This window comes from Diceros bicornis, chromosome 14 (assembly GCF_020826845.1).
Source record: "Diceros bicornis minor isolate mBicDic1 chromosome 14, mDicBic1.mat.cur, whole genome shotgun sequence".
NCBI lineage: Eukaryota > Metazoa > Chordata > Mammalia > Perissodactyla > Rhinocerotidae > Diceros > Diceros bicornis.
In genome coordinates, this window is record NC_080753.1 from 40218433 (window position 1) to 40236244 (window position 17812).

The 17812-nt window shown below is 39.5% G+C and overlaps 1 non-coding gene across 1 annotated transcript; it reads right to left on the bottom strand.

Moving 5' to 3' along the window:
• Positions 1 to 16799: 16799 nt before the first annotated feature.
• Positions 16800 to 16872, bottom strand: TRNAV-AAC (transfer RNA valine (anticodon AAC)). Its single transcript has one exon. It is a non-coding gene; the product is annotated as a tRNA-Val (tRNA).
• Positions 16873 to 17812: the final 940 nt, after the last annotated feature.

Sequence of the window (17812 nt, forward strand, 5' to 3'; positions counted from 1 at the left end):
ATGCCAGTGCATGGGGGCTCCTTTCTCCAATATGCCACTTCTTGCACCCACTACACACTCAGTCCTCCCAATTCAGCTCTGACCCAAGCACTGGCAGGCCTGGATTTCCCTCAATGCGCAAAGGCAAGAATCTCTCATGCCCCCTCTTTGATCGCTGGCACAGAGTGTCTAAAATGCCAGAGACAGAGCTCTGAGCTGGATGGACCAATGAAGTGAGTGACACATTCCTTTCTCAAGGCTTTACCAGGCTTTGGAGGACATATGCTTGTGAACTTAGTAAGCTCTGCGCAACACCAACAAGGGCTGGACTCCTTCTGCCTCAGTGGTTTTAAGCCTGAGAAGAGTAGTCTTTGGACCTTTTATGCTTGTGTGGTACAGCTGTCACCACCCTCTCATATCTCAGTTCTTTCCCCAGTAACCAAAATAACAGAGATGTATCTATTTATTTATTTTGGTGGCTTTCAATAGGTATTTTATGATGTTTATAAATTAATTCCATTGCAGATCCTACTTCAAGATTTAATTTCATCTCTGGTTCCAGAAGATTTCATAGACTTTCAACACAAACCATTAAATACTCACCTGGGACCTGCTTGAATGAGTTCTTAAAAAACCCACAACCCCATTTCTGAAGTGTCTGGCAGTGTCTTACTGACTTGATAGATTATGTGGCTCAGTGCCTAGCACATAGTAGGTACTCAGGAAACAGGTTTCATTAATAGATAGTTAGAACTCTTAGTTAAAATACTTTCTTATTAAAACCAATGTCATGTATTCAAACTCCAAACTACACCTGTGTTTACCAGAGCTTTCCAAATTTTCTTCAGGGGGAGTTTGTCTCAATATTAACTATCCTCTTTTTCCAGACCTGAATCCCTCACCTGGATAATCCAATTCAATTGGTTTAGAATAGGGGCTTAGATTCAGTGGGCAAAACACTGTTCTCTGACGATGAATAAAAAAGTGTAGATTCCACCTTTGTAGGGTTATGAGACATGGCTCATGCATCTGCATTCTCCCCACCTCCCCCCACCCCATTACTACACTTGCTTTTCCCTTTGGTTTTTTTTTGCAAATCCGCTAAAAGAAGTGTCTTCTCTTGAGCATAAGTGGAGCTAACAAGGCAAGGTATTTTTCATGATTCTGAAAAGTTTTAATCATTATTTCCTGCAGTAGCTCTTCAGAGAATGGGAGACATTTTTTGTAGTTTTCTCATTTCACCCTTCCCAATTTATCGGGAATAGAGAAAAAATAAAGAAAAAATTCCACCTTCAGCTGAAATAAGCCTCGCTCACTGGGAAATTTTGCCTTTCTCAAACCCTCTATTCTGACCAGAAAGGACACAGAGAAACGTCTTCCAGGAAGGCTTCCTTCCTTTTTCCTCTTTCTCAAAAAAACCTGCAGAAAAGGCAAAGCTGCTCACAGGTTTGAGGTCAGAGGAAGCACATCAGGAGCCTCCACAGGGCTCGGAGGACTCAGCTCCTGCTCATTGTGCAGATCATTTTTCCCTCCTGAAGAAAATTCCAGACAGGTCTGCTTTCTTTCTTCTGGGCTCCAAAAAGAGCACTGCTAGTACACTGAACACTGCAAAAAGACTGCTGGAAGAAATTAGTGAAGATCTAAACAAAGGCGGGGACATTCTATGTTCATGGATGAGAATATAGTTAAGAAGACAATACTTTCCACATTTATCTACAAATTCGATGTAATTCCTATCCAAATCTCAGTCAAGAGTCTGTTTGTTTTGCATAATTTGAAAAGCCTATCTAAAATTCATATAGAAATGCAATAGACAAAAGAAAGGCAAAATAATCTTGAAAACAAGGATCAAAGGTAAATTATAAATTTACTTTTCTTGGTGTGAAAACTTTCAACAGTGCGAGAGTAACCAAGACTACGGTACTGACAATAAGGATAGACATACGGATGAACAGATCATAACTGAGAGTCTGGAAATAACCCCCTACATGTATTATCAATTGATTTGCAACAAAAGTGCCAAGATAATTCAATGAGTGAAGGAAAGATTTTTCAAAAAATGTACAGGGACAATTGGATATTCACATGAAAAAAACACAAATTTACCTCACATCAAATTAACTTAAATTAGCTTTGAGTTAATTTTGTAATTAACTTTTTAAAATTAACAAAAATTGACTCAAAATGGATCATAGATGTAAATGTAAGAGGTAAAACTATGAAACCCTTTGAAGAAAACATTAGAATAAATCTCTGTGACCTTGGAATAGGTAAAGATTACTGAAATGCCCCATGAAAAGTATATAAAAGATAAAATTGCAAATTGAACTCCATCAGAATTTAAAGCATTTGCACTGCAGAAAACATCATTTAAAAAGTGAACAGACAGGCAGCATACTGGGAGAAAATATTGGCAAGTCAAATATTCAATTAAGGACTTGGATCAAGAATATAGAAAGAATCCTTACCACTCAATAAACAGAAAAGAAATAATCAAAATTAAGAAGTGGGCAAAGGATTTTTATAGACATGTCACCAAAGAACAGAGATGAATGTCCACGAAGCACATGGAAAGATGCTCAATATCATTAGTCACTAGAGAAATGCAAATTAAAATCACAATGAGATACCACTTCATACTCACAAGGATGGCCATATTATAAAAGACAGACAATAGCAAGGGTTGATGAGGCTGTAGAGAAACTGAAACCTTCATATATTTTTCTGGGAGAGAACACAAAATGGTGCACCTGCTTTGGAAAATAGTTTGACAATTTCTTAAAAGAGTAAACATAAATTCACCATATAATCCAGCAATTCCACTCTTAGATATGTACACAAGAGAAATGAAAACATATATCTGCAAAAATACTTGTATACAAATGTTCATAGCAGCATTATCCATATTAGCCAAAAAGTGGAAACAACTCAAATGTACATCAGTGGGTGAATGGGAATATAAATTGTGGTATATCCATACAATGAAATACTATTTGGCAATAAAAGGAACAAAATACAGATACAAGCTAAAACATGGATGTACCCAAAAACCTTAGGTCAAATGGAAGAAATCAAAGCAAAACTCTATATATTGTATGATTCCTCTAATATGAGACGTCCAGAAAAAGCAAATCTTAGAAACAGAAAGTAGATTAGGGGTTGCTTGGGGCTGGGAACAGAATAGGAAGTGACTGCAAAAGGGCATGAAGTTTCTTTTTGGAGTCATGGAAATATTCTAAAATTGGATTGTAATAATATTTGCACAGCTTTGTAGATTTAAAAAGAAAATTGTTGAATTGTACACTCAAAATGGATCCATGTTATGGTAAATTATACCTATGTATAGCTGTTAAAAAATACCTATGTTAAAAAATACTTTTGGTATGACATTTATTGTTAGATATGCACATGCGCAGCTCAGAATTGAGTCTCCAAGTTCATAAACAACTTTATGAGTTCACATTTCTGAGTTCTATTCTGCAATCTCCCACTTTCCAGATCCCTGGGGATCCTTTTCCTAGTGCTCTGGCTAGAAGACCCAGGATTTAGTTTCCTTGCTCTTTTGTGCACTTCGCTCAGCTGAGTCTTCCTCTGGGGCCACGCAGTGAGAAGATAGCAAGTAAAAGCAATTCAGATTCCCTCCATGCTCTTGGATCCAGTTTCTCTTGTCAGGGACAGGTTTCCCCTCCCTCAGAGTTTTATGCTTGCACAGCTGCTACTGCCATTGTCACCAGCACAGGGGAGATTGCCTGAGGGCTGGAGCAGATCTGGGTTTTAGGCTGCCTTTGAGTCTGGTCTGGGAGCTACTGGAGAAAAGGAAGTGAGACTCTCCCAGTCAGCTTGGTGAGACTTTAATTCTGCTTTTCTTCCCCAACCTGAGTCTACCATTTACTTTTCAGAGTCCTCGGATAGCTGCTTCATGCATTCTGCCCCAGGTTGTTAGTTGCATTTAACGTGAGAGGTGAGTGGAATGTGGTTACTCCATTTCTGACTAGAGCTAATTGTTTTTCAGAGTTCTTCTTACATGTATTAATTTATTGTTTTTGACATGTTAAAATTCCCTTAATGGTCATTATTATTCTAAGTGAAAAATCATTTGTGCCATTGACCAAGGAGAGTTATGAGTTACAGTTATAATGCAACTTTATATAGGAAGAATATCTTCCAGAAGATTGTTAGGATTTTGACGCTGACACACTTATGACAAAAAAGGAAGAGAAGTCACTGTGGTCAATAATCCATCAGAAGCTGGGAAGTATTAATCCCAGACAGCTATATTTAATCAGAATTGGGTTAAACCCAGACATTTAGATTTAAACATGAATTTTATTATCTTCATGACTCCAGGAAGATCAATAGCTCCTCAGAATTTCATTTTTCGAATATACAAAATTGAACATTGATTTGGTGCATTAATTCAACAAATATTTGTTGAGTTTTCTGTATGTGGCCAGTACTTTTGTAGATAAGAAAATGGATAAGCAAAAATCCTCAAACAATTCCCTCTCTCTTTATGGAACTTACATTCCAGTGGGGAGAAAACACAGTGTATGAAAAAATTAAGCAAATGCTGTAATCTGTTCAACGATGATAAGTGCTATGGAGAAAAATAAAGCAAGAATGTGAAAAGGGAATTCTGGGAGTAATATTCAGGTAAAATAACATTGATGTGGTGGCATTTCAACTAAGACTTGAAGGAAGTGAGGGAGGAAGCCATGTCTATGGGAAAACTGTTCCAGAGGAAGGAATCAGTCAGTGCAAAGGCCCTGGGTCAGGAATGTGTCTTGTGTTCAAGGAGAAGCAAGCAAGTCAATTGTAACCGCAATGGAGTGAGCAAAGGGAGAGAAGGTGAAGTGATTAAACAACTAATGAACTATGCAATAAAATCTTGCACATCATTGTAAAGATTTTGGCTTTTACTTTGTGTGAAGCAAGGGCCATTGTTGGCTTCTCAGCGAGGGAATGGTTTCATTTGACTTAAGGTTAAAAAGAATCTCTACGGTTGCTCCATGGAGAATATTTTAGAGGGGAAAAGGTGAAACAGGAAGACTATTAAGATATTTTGGAGGATATCATGCCAGATATAATGCACCTTGGGCCAGCATGGTAGCAGTTTAGGTAGTAAAAAATAGATTTAAACATATTTTAAAGAAATAGCCAGACAGATTAGACATGAGGAGTGAGAGATGAATGGAATTGAAGAAGACTCCAATTCCTTTGGCCTCATGAATTGGAAGCATGAAATTGTCTTTAATTGGGAAGGGGAAGAAAATGAGAGAAGGTATTGGGATGAGGGAGATCAATTGTTTGATGTTGAATATATTAAGTTGGAGATGCCTATTACAAGACCTGTAACTGGAGATATCAACTAGGCAGTTTGATATACCAGTCTGGAGTTTAAAGAAGTGGTTCAGACTCAAGGTATTAATGAGTGAGTTGCTAACATATAGATAGTATTTAAATGATGAGACTACATGAGATCTGCCAGGGGGTGAGTAAAACTGAGAAGAGAAGCTTGGACTGCACCAAATCACCTCGGAATTGATTTAGCTAAAGTTTGGTTTTTTAATCAAACTTTGATGGACTACTGATAAAAGCATAGGATTAAAATTCCAGTGAAGTATTCCATACAGTTTCAATAGTGGCTCACAGCTTATCCCCCTATTCCTTATGCCAGACTTGGGCCCTGTTATTTTTTTCATTTGAATCTAAAAGTATCTTAACTCCTTCCCAGTTTTTTCAGTAGCCTCATCAGCACATGGATAAATCAGACATATGCCTGTGTAGGTCCTTTCATTAGTCAGGCATCCTACTTTACTGTAAAGAAAGCAGAATTCACTAACTTATTCATTCATTCATCCAACAAATATTTATCAAATGCTTATACTACGTGTCAAGCACTTGTATTGGTTACTGGCAGTACAGCAATGAACAAAAGAGCCAAAATTGTCTATCTAACACTCTAGAGGAAGAGTGACAGACAATAAACAAAATAAACAAGTCAAATAGAGATCTTTATAAGTGGGGTGGATAAATATTAATCAAGGAAGTGATATTGAAAGTCTGGTGTTTGTTTGGAATTTTGAATATGGTTTTCATTGAAAGATTCAACGAGCATATGACCTGTAGGAAAGGAAGACCTGAGGAGCGAAGGAAGGAAGAAGAGGAAGAAGGAAGGAAAAATGGAAGGAAGGGAGGGAGGGAGGAAGGAGACTTGATATCTGGGGAAGATCTTTCTAGGAAGAGGTTGCAGAAAGTGCATAATAAATATTGAGGTAAGACTATGCCTAGTGTATTTAAGGATTAATAAATAGGCCAGTGTAACTGTAGCAGAATAAATAAACACTTTGATGACTAACACAGGGACAATTAGAAAGGTTGGGGAAAGGCTAAGATAAATTGAATTATTCTAATAACTAGGTAACTATGCTTCAGCAAGGCAAGAAATTTCCAATTATTGACTTTTAATAAATTAAGGGAGAATCTAGTCAAGTTATCAAAAGTGATAGAATGTGAAAAATAATTATTTATGGTGGATAACTATGTGATTTTTTTGCAGGTAATGCAGAAAGTGTTAAATAGTTGTGAGACATTTCTATAACAAAACTTTATCTACTTTTATTTTATTTGTATATTAAAATAGATCTCCTCAGTAGTTATAAACTAGGCATAAAATTAATGCTGAAATTTGTGTTATCATGGCAATGTGTACATTTATCCATGATTGTATGAACTAATTTTAAAAACCTAGTTGTATCATTTAGATAAACTTTCAATTATATTTACCTTTAATTTTACTGATTGTTTTTCAAATTCATAGTATTTCTGTTGTTATGATTGTGTATAAGAAGAATTTTCATGATAATTCAGTACAGAGGAACTCAAAAATTAGAGCCTTATGCCCTCCCCAAATTAATTGTAATGTGTGTATATATTTTTGTTGCAATAAAGTAGGTTATAAGAAGCTTAAAATAATTTCAAGCATAAAATTATTTTATATTATGAAACATACTTGTGGGAAAGTGATGTTCCAGAAGAAAACAATGACATAAGATTAAAGGCTGTAAAAGAAGTACTTATTCATGCATTTATTTTTCATAAACAATGACTGTATAAAATTATGCAGAATTTATGTTCAATATATTCGAGTGATGCAATAGTTTCGTTTTTAAATTGTCAACAATTAAAACTCAAAGAAAAATAACTACTTAATCATGATAAAAATCAATTAGTCGTCAAAAACGTGCCAGGGGTACATAGCTTTAAAATTTTGGGGAAGAGTATGGGTAACAAACTTTGGAAGGCTAATGGCTCAACTTGGCTGAGGATAACACACAAGCTCTGTTAATTCTTCAGCGTTTGTTTGTATCTTGTTTTTATTGGAAACAGCCTCCAAACCCAATGTTAAGAGGCCCCACTCAGACCGGATATTCCGACAAGTCCTTCCCTCCAGCGCGTGGAGGTCTGCGTAGCTGCTGGGACTTCTCACAGCAGGGGCCCGGTGGCCAGCTGAGCGTCACTCTTTTAGCCTTCAGAATAGGAATCCGAGAAACTGGAAAGTGGCCCGAAAATCTAGAGCGCCCGCGAGTGCCATTGTCACTCCAGAAACGGTTGGGATCCCTCTTTCCATTCGAAATGGCCTTGACCTGCGTGGGCACCGAACTTGGAGCCGGACGCTGAGTTGCTGGGAAATCGCCCAGGAGGAAGAGCTGCCTGTCCAGGATCTTTGCGAGGGCTCTGAAGCTCAGACTTGTCTCCTCCAACACACACACACACACACACACATGCATCTGCTAAACCTGGGTTGCATCGCCGTCCTTGTGTGTTTCGTGTGTAAAAAGAATTTCGAGCCAAGCTTGTTGAACTTGAGAACCTTGGGCTGCGCGAGGCTCCTGGAGGGAGCGCCACGAGCCCCAGGCGCGGACCGCCGCGGAGAGACGCGGAAGAAGCCTGGCTGAGAAGGAAGACCTTGGAATTCTTTCTGGAGCCAGAGAGGCGGGACCTGGAAGAGAAGCTCCTTTTTGGCCAACGGAGATCTCCGAGCTGTTATTGAAGGTCATCTTTCTCCACCATCTCCGATCCCAACACCACACTCCACCGGGGAGGAGGTGAATTGATTTCTGTTGAAAGTAACATTCTGGAAAGAAGAAAAAATGGAAACTCCTGATGACATATGACTGACCCATAGTATCCTCGCGCTCGATTTCGAAGACCAGATCATTAGCAGAAATGACCTTCCGGACACCTTTCCCCCCTTCGCTGAATGACTTTACTGGACCTACCCGCTGTGCGGGCACCCGGGTACCAGAGGAATGAAGACAGCACAGTCTCGCCCTCAAGGAGAAGAAAGAGAAACACAAGAAGGTAATGATAATAAAATCGCGGAGTGAAGCAGCAGACATTCACACTGCCGGGCGTTGTCAGGGGAGCACAGAGAAGGAGCATCTCCCCAGTCCTTAGGAACCCAGAGCTGCCGCAGATTTCCTTTCCACCAGGATGGAGAGGAGTCCCCCTACCGCGAGCCGGGAGCAAATCCACCAGCCATTCTGGCTGGAGAGTCACTTTCAGAATCTGCCCATTCTTAAGTGAAGCTCGAGACGACCAGCTTCTCTTTCCAGATCCTTCCCGGGCTGGGAAGAAGGAAGCCTCTGTTGTGAACGTTTCTCTGTGTTTTCTCGGGGCGGAATCGACGACTTTGAGAAAGTCTTGTTTTCCACCAGAGAGGCGAAGTTCGTTTCTACCGGAGGCCGAGTTTTCGTCCCATCTTTTTCTTTTCGCGGGAGTGCAGAAAGGGGGAATGGAAAACAGGAAGAGGCTTGAAGAAACAATGTTACTTGATCTTGGTTAAAAGTAGCTAAAAACAAAAGCCGCGTTTGGAAAGGGAGAAGAAAGATTTTCTTTAATTTTATACAAACACAGGAACATCAACATTCTTTTTATATTATTAATTAAAAATTGGCCGGTTAACTCAGTTGGTTAGAGCGTGGTACTAATAACGGCAAGGTCCCTGGTTCGATCCCCGTGCGGGCCAAGCGAGTATCACTTCTGTTCTTCTCTCTTGAATAAAAGTTAATCTTGCTTAGTCACCTCACACATTGGAAATAACCTCTCCGACATAAAATTGGGATTAAACGCTGACTTTACTTCTTAATCCTCAGCAGTAACACTTACTTTCTTTGTCCCCATCTTCAAAGGCAGGCAAAAGCAAAAGAAAAAAACAACTTATGGGAAATGTGGCATAAAGCCTTCAGATAGAAATTTTAGTAAATTAGGGTATGAGGGTAGAGGTGGCGTTGGAGATGTGTGGCTGATGGCCGCTAACCCTCTGAGCGCCCGGGTTTCCTTGTCCTTTCCCCAGGGTCCAGTCCACCTAGTCTCCGTGTGACCCTTACCTGCTTCATCTACCTGGTTGTCTCCTCGTCCCTTGCACTGCCTTTTCAATAGCGACTGTTGAAGTCGCTATTGCTTATTGCTGAAATAATCACAATCCGATACCTTGCACATTCCCCCCACACACCCCTACCTTTTTTAACTACTAGTCGACTTTTTACCAGAGGACAGATTTTTTTGCTGTTGTTCTTCTGGATCTCTGGGACCATGAACAGTTCTGAACAGAAAGTAGGCATTTATTAAATATTTGTGGAGTGAATGTATGAAGCCTCACCATCAGTGTGTTTTCAAAAGTTGGGATTTTGCCGAATTTGGTTAATACACTCATATAAAGGAACCAAAGCCAACCAAAGTCACCATTTATGACAAAACATTGTGGTTGCAGAGGCACATTACTGTATAGAACACAGAAGAATTTCAAAAATGAAAAATTAATGACAAATATAATCCTAGGAAAAGGTTTCAGATTTGACAAAGGGGCATTTTCAAAGGATGAGGAAACCACTGCTCAATACTTGAAATACAAAGTCAAAGCTCATTTCAGGAGAGAGCTGTGTTGCTAAAGCTCAGACCCTCTAAGAGAGCCAATGGATGATGTTTTGGGGGGAAGGGGCTTAGCGAAGCAGACTTTCAGAGGCTAAACGGGTTGACATATCTGTGGAAACCTGGTTATTTGGGAGAGAGTGCTATTGCTTGGTTGACACTCAAAGGTGTGTTTATTGAAGTGAGGCCATCCCTGACTGGCTGACTTTCAGAAGGAAAGGGTTGGCAGTGACTGGTTGTCCTGCAAAAGTATGTTCACAGAATGGTTACTGTTGAGAGACTGAATTGGTTTAGTATTGGTTCTGGTGGGTACTTGTTATCACGGCTATAGAACAATCAGTCTTTTCCTGTTTGTGCTTAGTTTATGTTCTCAAATTTTACTTTGGCCTAAAAGCAAAACTACTTTCTTCTTTTCTTTCTCTTTCTTTTCTTTTCTTTCCTTCCTTCCTTCCTTGCTTCCTTCCTTCCTCCCTTCCCTCCTTTCCTTTCCTCCCCCTCCCTTCCTTCCTTCCTTTCCTTTTTCCTTTTTTCTTTCTCACTCTCTCTCTCTCTCTTTCTTTCTTTCTCTTTGTGTCCAAGCAATGAAGAATAAAAACACTGATTTTATCTCTGAGCCTCTCACTCTGTCTTAGACACCCTTAACTTTCAGTTCAGTGATAGGATGAATAGCAGAAATGGAGTTAAGGACAGGGTGAGGGACAAGCGAGGCTTAGTGATGTTGTAATTGGCAGAGGGGTCATGATCATGGCTGGGGTGATGATGGAGTTGGGGTAAGAAACTGGAATATGTGGAGCACACAACCAGGTAATAAAAAAGGTTGATATTTTTCTTGATCTTCCTGTGTCAAATCAACCAGAAATAATTTGTTACCTGTGGTGGGTTTATTGTCTTAATGAACCCAGTTCTTCCCCTTTCCCTCTATCCATGCTGTTTTTCATGTGACTTTGTAGTGCTCCCACTCTCTCTAGGCTGAGCACTGCAACTTACTTTCACCAATGGGATACTAGCAAACTCGACAAAGAAGATTCTTGAATAAGCTCTTTGCTCTTTCTGCTTGTTTTTTTTTTTTTTTTTGGTTTTCTTTAGTTTTTTGTTTGTTTTTTAAAATAGGCTTTACCTTTTAGAGCAGTTTTAGGTTCACATCAAAATTGAGTGGAAAGTTCTCACATACACCCTCCTCCACCACACACGTTCTCTTCCACTATCAACATCCTAAATCAGAATGGTAGATGTGTTACAACTGATGAACCTACTGAGAAATGGCATTATCACCCAAAGTCCATTGTTTACATTAGGGTTCACTCTTGGTGTTATACATTCTACAGGTTTTGACAAATATATAGTGACATATGTCCACCATTACAGTATCATACAGAATAGTTTCACTGCCATAAAAATCCTCTGTGTTTTGCCTATTTATCCCTCCCTCCCTCTTAACCCCTGGCAACCACTGATCTTTTTACTGTCTTCATAGTTTTGCATTTTTCAGATGTCGTATAGTTGAATCACACAGTATGTAGCCTTTTCAAATTGGCTTCTTTCACTTAGTAACATACATTTAAGTTTCCTCCATATCTTTTCATGGCTTAATAGGTCATTCCTTTTTATTGCTGAATAATATTCCATTGTCTGAATGTACCACAGTATATTTATCTACTCACCTACTGACAGACATCTTGTTTGCTTCCAAATTTTGGCAATTATGAATAAAAAGGCTATAAACATCTGTTTGCAGGTATTTCTGTGGATATAAGTTTTCACCTCATTGGGTAAATACCAAGGAACTCGACTGCTGAATTATATGGGTGGTAAGAGTGTGTTGAGCTTTGTAAGAAACTGTCAAACTGTCTTCCAGGGACCACCCCAGTGGTGTAGTGGTTAAGTTCGTGTGCTCTGCTTTGGTGGCCCCGGGGGTTCACAGGTTCGAATCTTGGGTGTGGACTTAAGCACTGCTCTTCAAGCCATGTGTGGCGGCATCCCACATACAAAGTAGAGGAAGATGCGTACAGACATTAGCTCAGGGCTAATCTTCCTCAGCAAAAAGAGGAGGATTGGCAACAGATGTTAGGTCAGAGCCAGTCTTCCTCACCAAAAAACAAGCAAAAAACTGTCTTCCGAAAAGACTGTACCATTTTGCATTCCCACCAGCGATATATGAGAGTTCCAGTTGCTCCACACCCTCCTCAACATTTGGTGTTATCAGTGTTTAACCTCACTGTTGTTTTAATTTGCATTTCCATAATGACATATAGTGTTGACCGTATTTTCGTATGCTTATCTGCCATCTGTATATCTTCTTTGGTAAGGTTTCTGTTCAGATCTTTGGCCCCCTTTTTTAATCAGGTTGTTCATATTCTTGTCATTGAGTTTTAGGAGTTCTTTGTATATTTTGGATAACAGTCCTCTATCAGTTATATCTTACACAGTATTTTCTACTAGTCTGTAGCTTGTCTTCTCATTCTCTTGACAGTGTCTTTTGCAGAATAGAAGTTTTTTATTTTAATAAAGTCCAGCTTATTGGGTTTTTTTTTTGGCTTGTGCCTTTGGCGTTGTATCTAAAAAGCCATCACCAGACTCAATGGTCATCTAGATTTTTCTCCTATGTCATCTTCTAGGAGTTTTATAGCTTTGTGTTTTAAATTTATGTCTGTGATCCATTTTGAGTCAATTTTTGTGAAGGGTGTCAAGTCTGTGTCCAGATTTATTTTTTTTGCATGTAGATGTGCAATTGTTCCAGCACTATTTGTTGAAAGGACTGTCCTTTATCCATTGTATTACTTTTTCTACTTTTGTCATAGATAAGCTGGTTTATATTTGTCTGGGTCTACTTCTGGGCTCCCTATTCTGTTCCATTGATCTATGCATCTATTGTTTTGCCATTACTACAATGTCTTGATTACTGTAGCTTTATAATAAGTATGGAAGTCAAGTAGTGTCAGACCTCTGACTTTGTTCTTCTCTTTCAATATTGTGTTGACTATTCTGGGTCTTTTGCCTATCCATATAAACTTTAGAATCAGTGTGTCAATATCCACAAAACAACAGGCTGGGATTTCCATTGAGATTGCATTGAATTTGTAGATCAAGTTGAGAAGAACTGACATCTTATAAATATTGAGTTTTTCTATCCATGAACGTGGAATATTGCTTTCTTTGTTTAGTTCTTTGATTTTTTTCATCAGAGTTTTGTAATTTCTCTCATATAGATCTTATACAACTCTTGTTAGATTTATACCTAAGTATTTCATTTTGGGTGTGCTAATGTAAATCATATTGTGTGTTTTTTTTTTAAAGATTTATTTATTTATTTTCCCCCCAAAGCCCCAGTAGATAGTTGTATGTCATAGTTGCACAGCCTTTTAGTTGCCGTATGTGGGACGCGGCCTCAGCGTGGCCGGAGAAGCGGTGCGTCGCTGTGTGCCCGGGATCCGAACCCAGGCCGCCAGCATCAGAGAGCACGCACTTAACCGCTAAGCCACAGGGCCGGCCCCATATTGTGTTTTTAATTTCAAATTCCACTTGTTCACTGTTGGTATGTAGGAAAGTGATGGACTTTTGTATATTAACCTTGTATCCCACAACCTTGCTATAATTGCTTATATAATCATTCCAAGAGGGGGTTTGTTTTCCCTTGATTGCTTTTGCCCTGAACTGTTGTCATAAGAACTTGCCTTGGTTTAGCATGCTGGAAAATAAGTAATGTGCCAAGATTAGCTGATTGTCTGTTCACAAAACATGTGAGTCAGCCTAGCTGGGACATAAACAGTCCTGGTCTATCCCAACCCATATTAGTAAACCACAGACTAGTGAGCTAAAAACATTCTAATTGTTTTAAGCTACTGAATTTGGATGGTTTGTTAAGCACTATATTTGTGACAATAGATAACTGACATATACATTAAAATATCATTCATTTTACTCCAGCAGAATTAGCCTCCTTGCTATTCCTCAAATACACAAGGTACATTCTACATCAAGGTCTTTGTGGTCACTATATCCCATGTAAGGAATAACTTTACCTAGATATCCCCATGGCTCATTCATTTTCTTCCTTCAGATTTTTGCTCAAATGTCGCCAAACTCCATTTAGAAATTGAAATTAAAAAAAAAATTCACCCCTAACATCCTTCCCTGATTAATTGTTATCCTTAGCATTTATTATCACATTCATCTAGCATTTTATATGCAACTTTACTATAAAAAAATTTCTGTTAACTCTGCCACTGGAAAGAGATTTCTATCTATTTTGTTCAGAGCTGTTATCCTAGTGACTAATGCAGTATCTGACATATAGTACACATCCAATAAATATTTACTGAATGAATGAGTGATTAAGTTCTTCTTTGTCTAAAGCAAGGAGGACACACACTTGAAGAGAAGATGGGGGAGAGGAACAAACATCACCTTAGATATGGCCCTCCAGAGATGTTAGGTTGATAGAGCTGGAAAGGCACATTTCCCTTTTCCAAAAGTTCATAGAAAGACCCACTTGGTGTTAATTTTCTCTGTCTCTATTCTCTTCTTGCCATATCTAGAAGCTAGTTGGAGTGGGAGTTATCCAATAAGGGTTTTAGGAATAAGGTCACCTATACTCTAGATAGAAAAGTCTCTTAATTTAACAAAACCTGTAGAGGGTCTAGATTATCCTGACCCACTCAAAGGCAGTAGCTCATTGATCTATATGTTGGCAATCAGGAATTAATATGAATGAGTAAATTTCTGTGTCATTCTGTCTTTGCATCTATTATGTCTCTTCTGTCTACTGTCTGATTCTCTGCTTTTTCCAGTTCCAATTTCCTCCCTAAAAAATCCATGTTGACCACATACCTAAATACTGGAAGCACTTTTGGGGCAGGGATTTTTATTGAGGATCAGGTTATAGGTCTCCTTACAGGTTACTTGCCAGCCCATGGATTGACTGCCTTTGAGAGCTCTGGCCCAATCATATGTGGCCAGACGTTGGGTGTCAGCATTACATGTTAGAAAATATGACCAAACTCAAAAAGCATATAGCACTTTTGTGATTGCAGGCTGATAGTGGAGCAGTGTCTATTCAACGAGACTAATGACACGGCAAACTAGTGGATTGCCAAGTCTGTTACTCCGTAGTGGACATCTCATGATTCCTTCCACCATTTTCAATTTTAGCATCCTTCTAGAACCAGTCTTCATGAATCTTTGTCCTGAAAAGAGAAAATAACAGAAAAGAGAAACATGCAATTAAAATCTATTTGTGACATGTGCTATCATAGAACTTTGGAAAATTCTTTGGTCTTCTCAGGGGAAGAAATATTCTTGTATTCCTATCAGTGTATTACTAGTGACTTAAAGAGAGTTTTATTTGCATTGACTAGAACAATCTTCTCCCGACTATTGGATTAATCTCACGAATCTCATATTCAAATATACTGTATGACTCCTATCTTAAAAAGACTTCTCTTGCCCCAACATTTTCCTCTAGCTACTGCCCTGTTTCTCAGATGACTTTATACAAAATCTCTAAAGAACTATACAGTTTTACTATCTGCAGTTTCTCTCCTCCCATTCTTCTCCAAACTCACTGCATTCAGAGTTTTTGGCACCACCACTTCATGGAAAGTTCTTGTCAAGATTACCAATGACCTCTAAATGTCTAAAGTTAATGACTACTTCCAGGTCTTTGACTTCTCAGGGTCCATAGGCACATTTTCCTTCTTAAAACATTTTCCTCTTTTGACTTCCAAGACACTGCTGTCCTGAATGTCTTTCTAACTCACTGGCTTCTCCTTCTCAATATCCTTTGTTTCCCCTCTTCTCACCCACCCTTTTTAATAATGGAATGTCTCAGAGCTTGGTCCTTGAACTCTTCTTTATATACACTCACTGCCCGGTGATTTCCTCTGTTCTCAAAGCTTAACTAATGTCTATGTGACTACAACTCACAAATTTGTATCTGCAGTCTAGACCACTTCATTAAACACCAGGCTTGTAGGTTCAACTCATTCTTTAGCATTACACTTGATTGCTTTATACTAGGCATGTAAAAGTTAGCACGTCTAAAACAGAATTCCTAATAATACTGCTACATTCAATATTCCCCATTTTAGTTAATGGTAACTCCATCCTTCCAATTTTTCAGCAAAACACCTCAAAGACATCATTGATTCAACTTTCATTCCTCACATCCATTTTCTCAGGAATTTCTCTTGAATCTATCTTTAATATGCATCTAGACTGTGACTACTCACCAACTCGACTGCCACCACCCCGCCCAAGCCACAGTTATTTCTGATATGTAGCATGATGAGAGGGACTTAATAGATCTCCTTGCTTCCATTCTTTTCTGCATACAAAATATTCTCCACAGTGCTGGCAGAGGGGCCGAATTAAAACACTCAAGTCATGTAAAGTTACTTCCCTACTTAAAATCCAACTTCTCCTCATCGTATCAGAGTAAAGGCCAAAGTCCTAAAAGAAATAATAAAGCTCCACTGGGTCTGTCCTCTCCATTCTGTTACCTCTCCGCCTACACGAAGTACTCTCCATTGGGCTCTTTCTGCTGCGGTTACAGTTGGTTTCTTGATCCTCCTTGCATACATCAACCACACTCCTGTCTCAGTGCAATTCATTCACTATTCCTGCCCATAACGGGTGGGGACCGCGCCTCTTTCTGTGGACAGCCACCGCAGCCCAGAGCAGTATCTTCTCTAACCCAACGGACACGACTACTTTTTGAGAGAGCCGAGGAAGCATTTTTCAGCTCTTATCTTGTTCTATAATTCTTGTAATTGAAAGTCTTGGGCCGCAAAGGGAGCCCGAATGTTTGAGAGTTGGTGGAAATGTAAAGAGATTTAGATAGAAAATTTCTGGAAGTAAATTCAGATTTTTCGTGAAAAGAAAGATAAACTTGTTTCCGCCCGGTTTCGAACCGGGGACCTTTCGCGTGTTAGGCGAACGTGATAACCACTACACTACGGAAACCCGCCTGCTTTTCCCCATTTATCTTTTTGAATTAGTTACAAAGACCTTAAAGTTATCGTTTCCTTCAAGATATGTTCTTAGTTGTTGTGTTATTTTTCTCTCTACACTTTTCGATTCTTAGAATCAACAACATCTAAACTCCATAATTCATGGCCAGGCCAATGCTACTCCCAGAGCCCCAATTACATTACAAGCACCAGGCAGGGAAATCCTAGGCAGACTCCTGGGAAATTTTATTTCAAGAAATTTCTTGATATGTTCTACGCTGGTTTCTCTGACCTTGTAAGACGCTCTGATCTTCATCTCTCGATGACTGAAAATCATCCTTCAGGAACTAGAACCTACTGTATGAGCTCAGGGGACTTCCTTGGGCAACGACGGGAGAGACTGCGGGGCAGAGGGAGGGCGGCGGACTGTGCCCAGCTGTCTGTCAGGCGAGGGCGGTGGGGGTGGCTGGGAAGTTTGTGACAGTGGAAGCTGGCGAGGAAGTCTAGCCGACGTCAAACGAGCTTCTCTCTTCTGTTCTCGTCACTCACGTTTACTGCTCTGGACCGTGTCAGCTCGGTGTGTGATGGCCGTTAACGTCTCATAGCAGGAGGATGACCTTTGTGATTCACCTGACTCTTCTTTGTTATTCACCCCATTTCAACTATCGTAGGTCACCGTCCTTACCCTGGACGCTGGAAGCGATCTGCCTTCTACTAGCTTCTAAGTCTGAGCCCCTGCAGAAGATGCTCAATAGCGAAAGAGTGCTTGTCCCCAAAGGAGTCCTGAGAAACTAGTGACAAGAAAGAGGCTTCCGGATCTTTGAGAAAAGTCACAGCCTTGACTCCCTCTTGTGGAAGCTAAAACACGACCTGATGGAAATATCGTGGGTAGTGGATGAGAGAGTCATGTTTCTCATCAGCACAATCGCTAGTCTCACCTTTTTTTGTTTTGA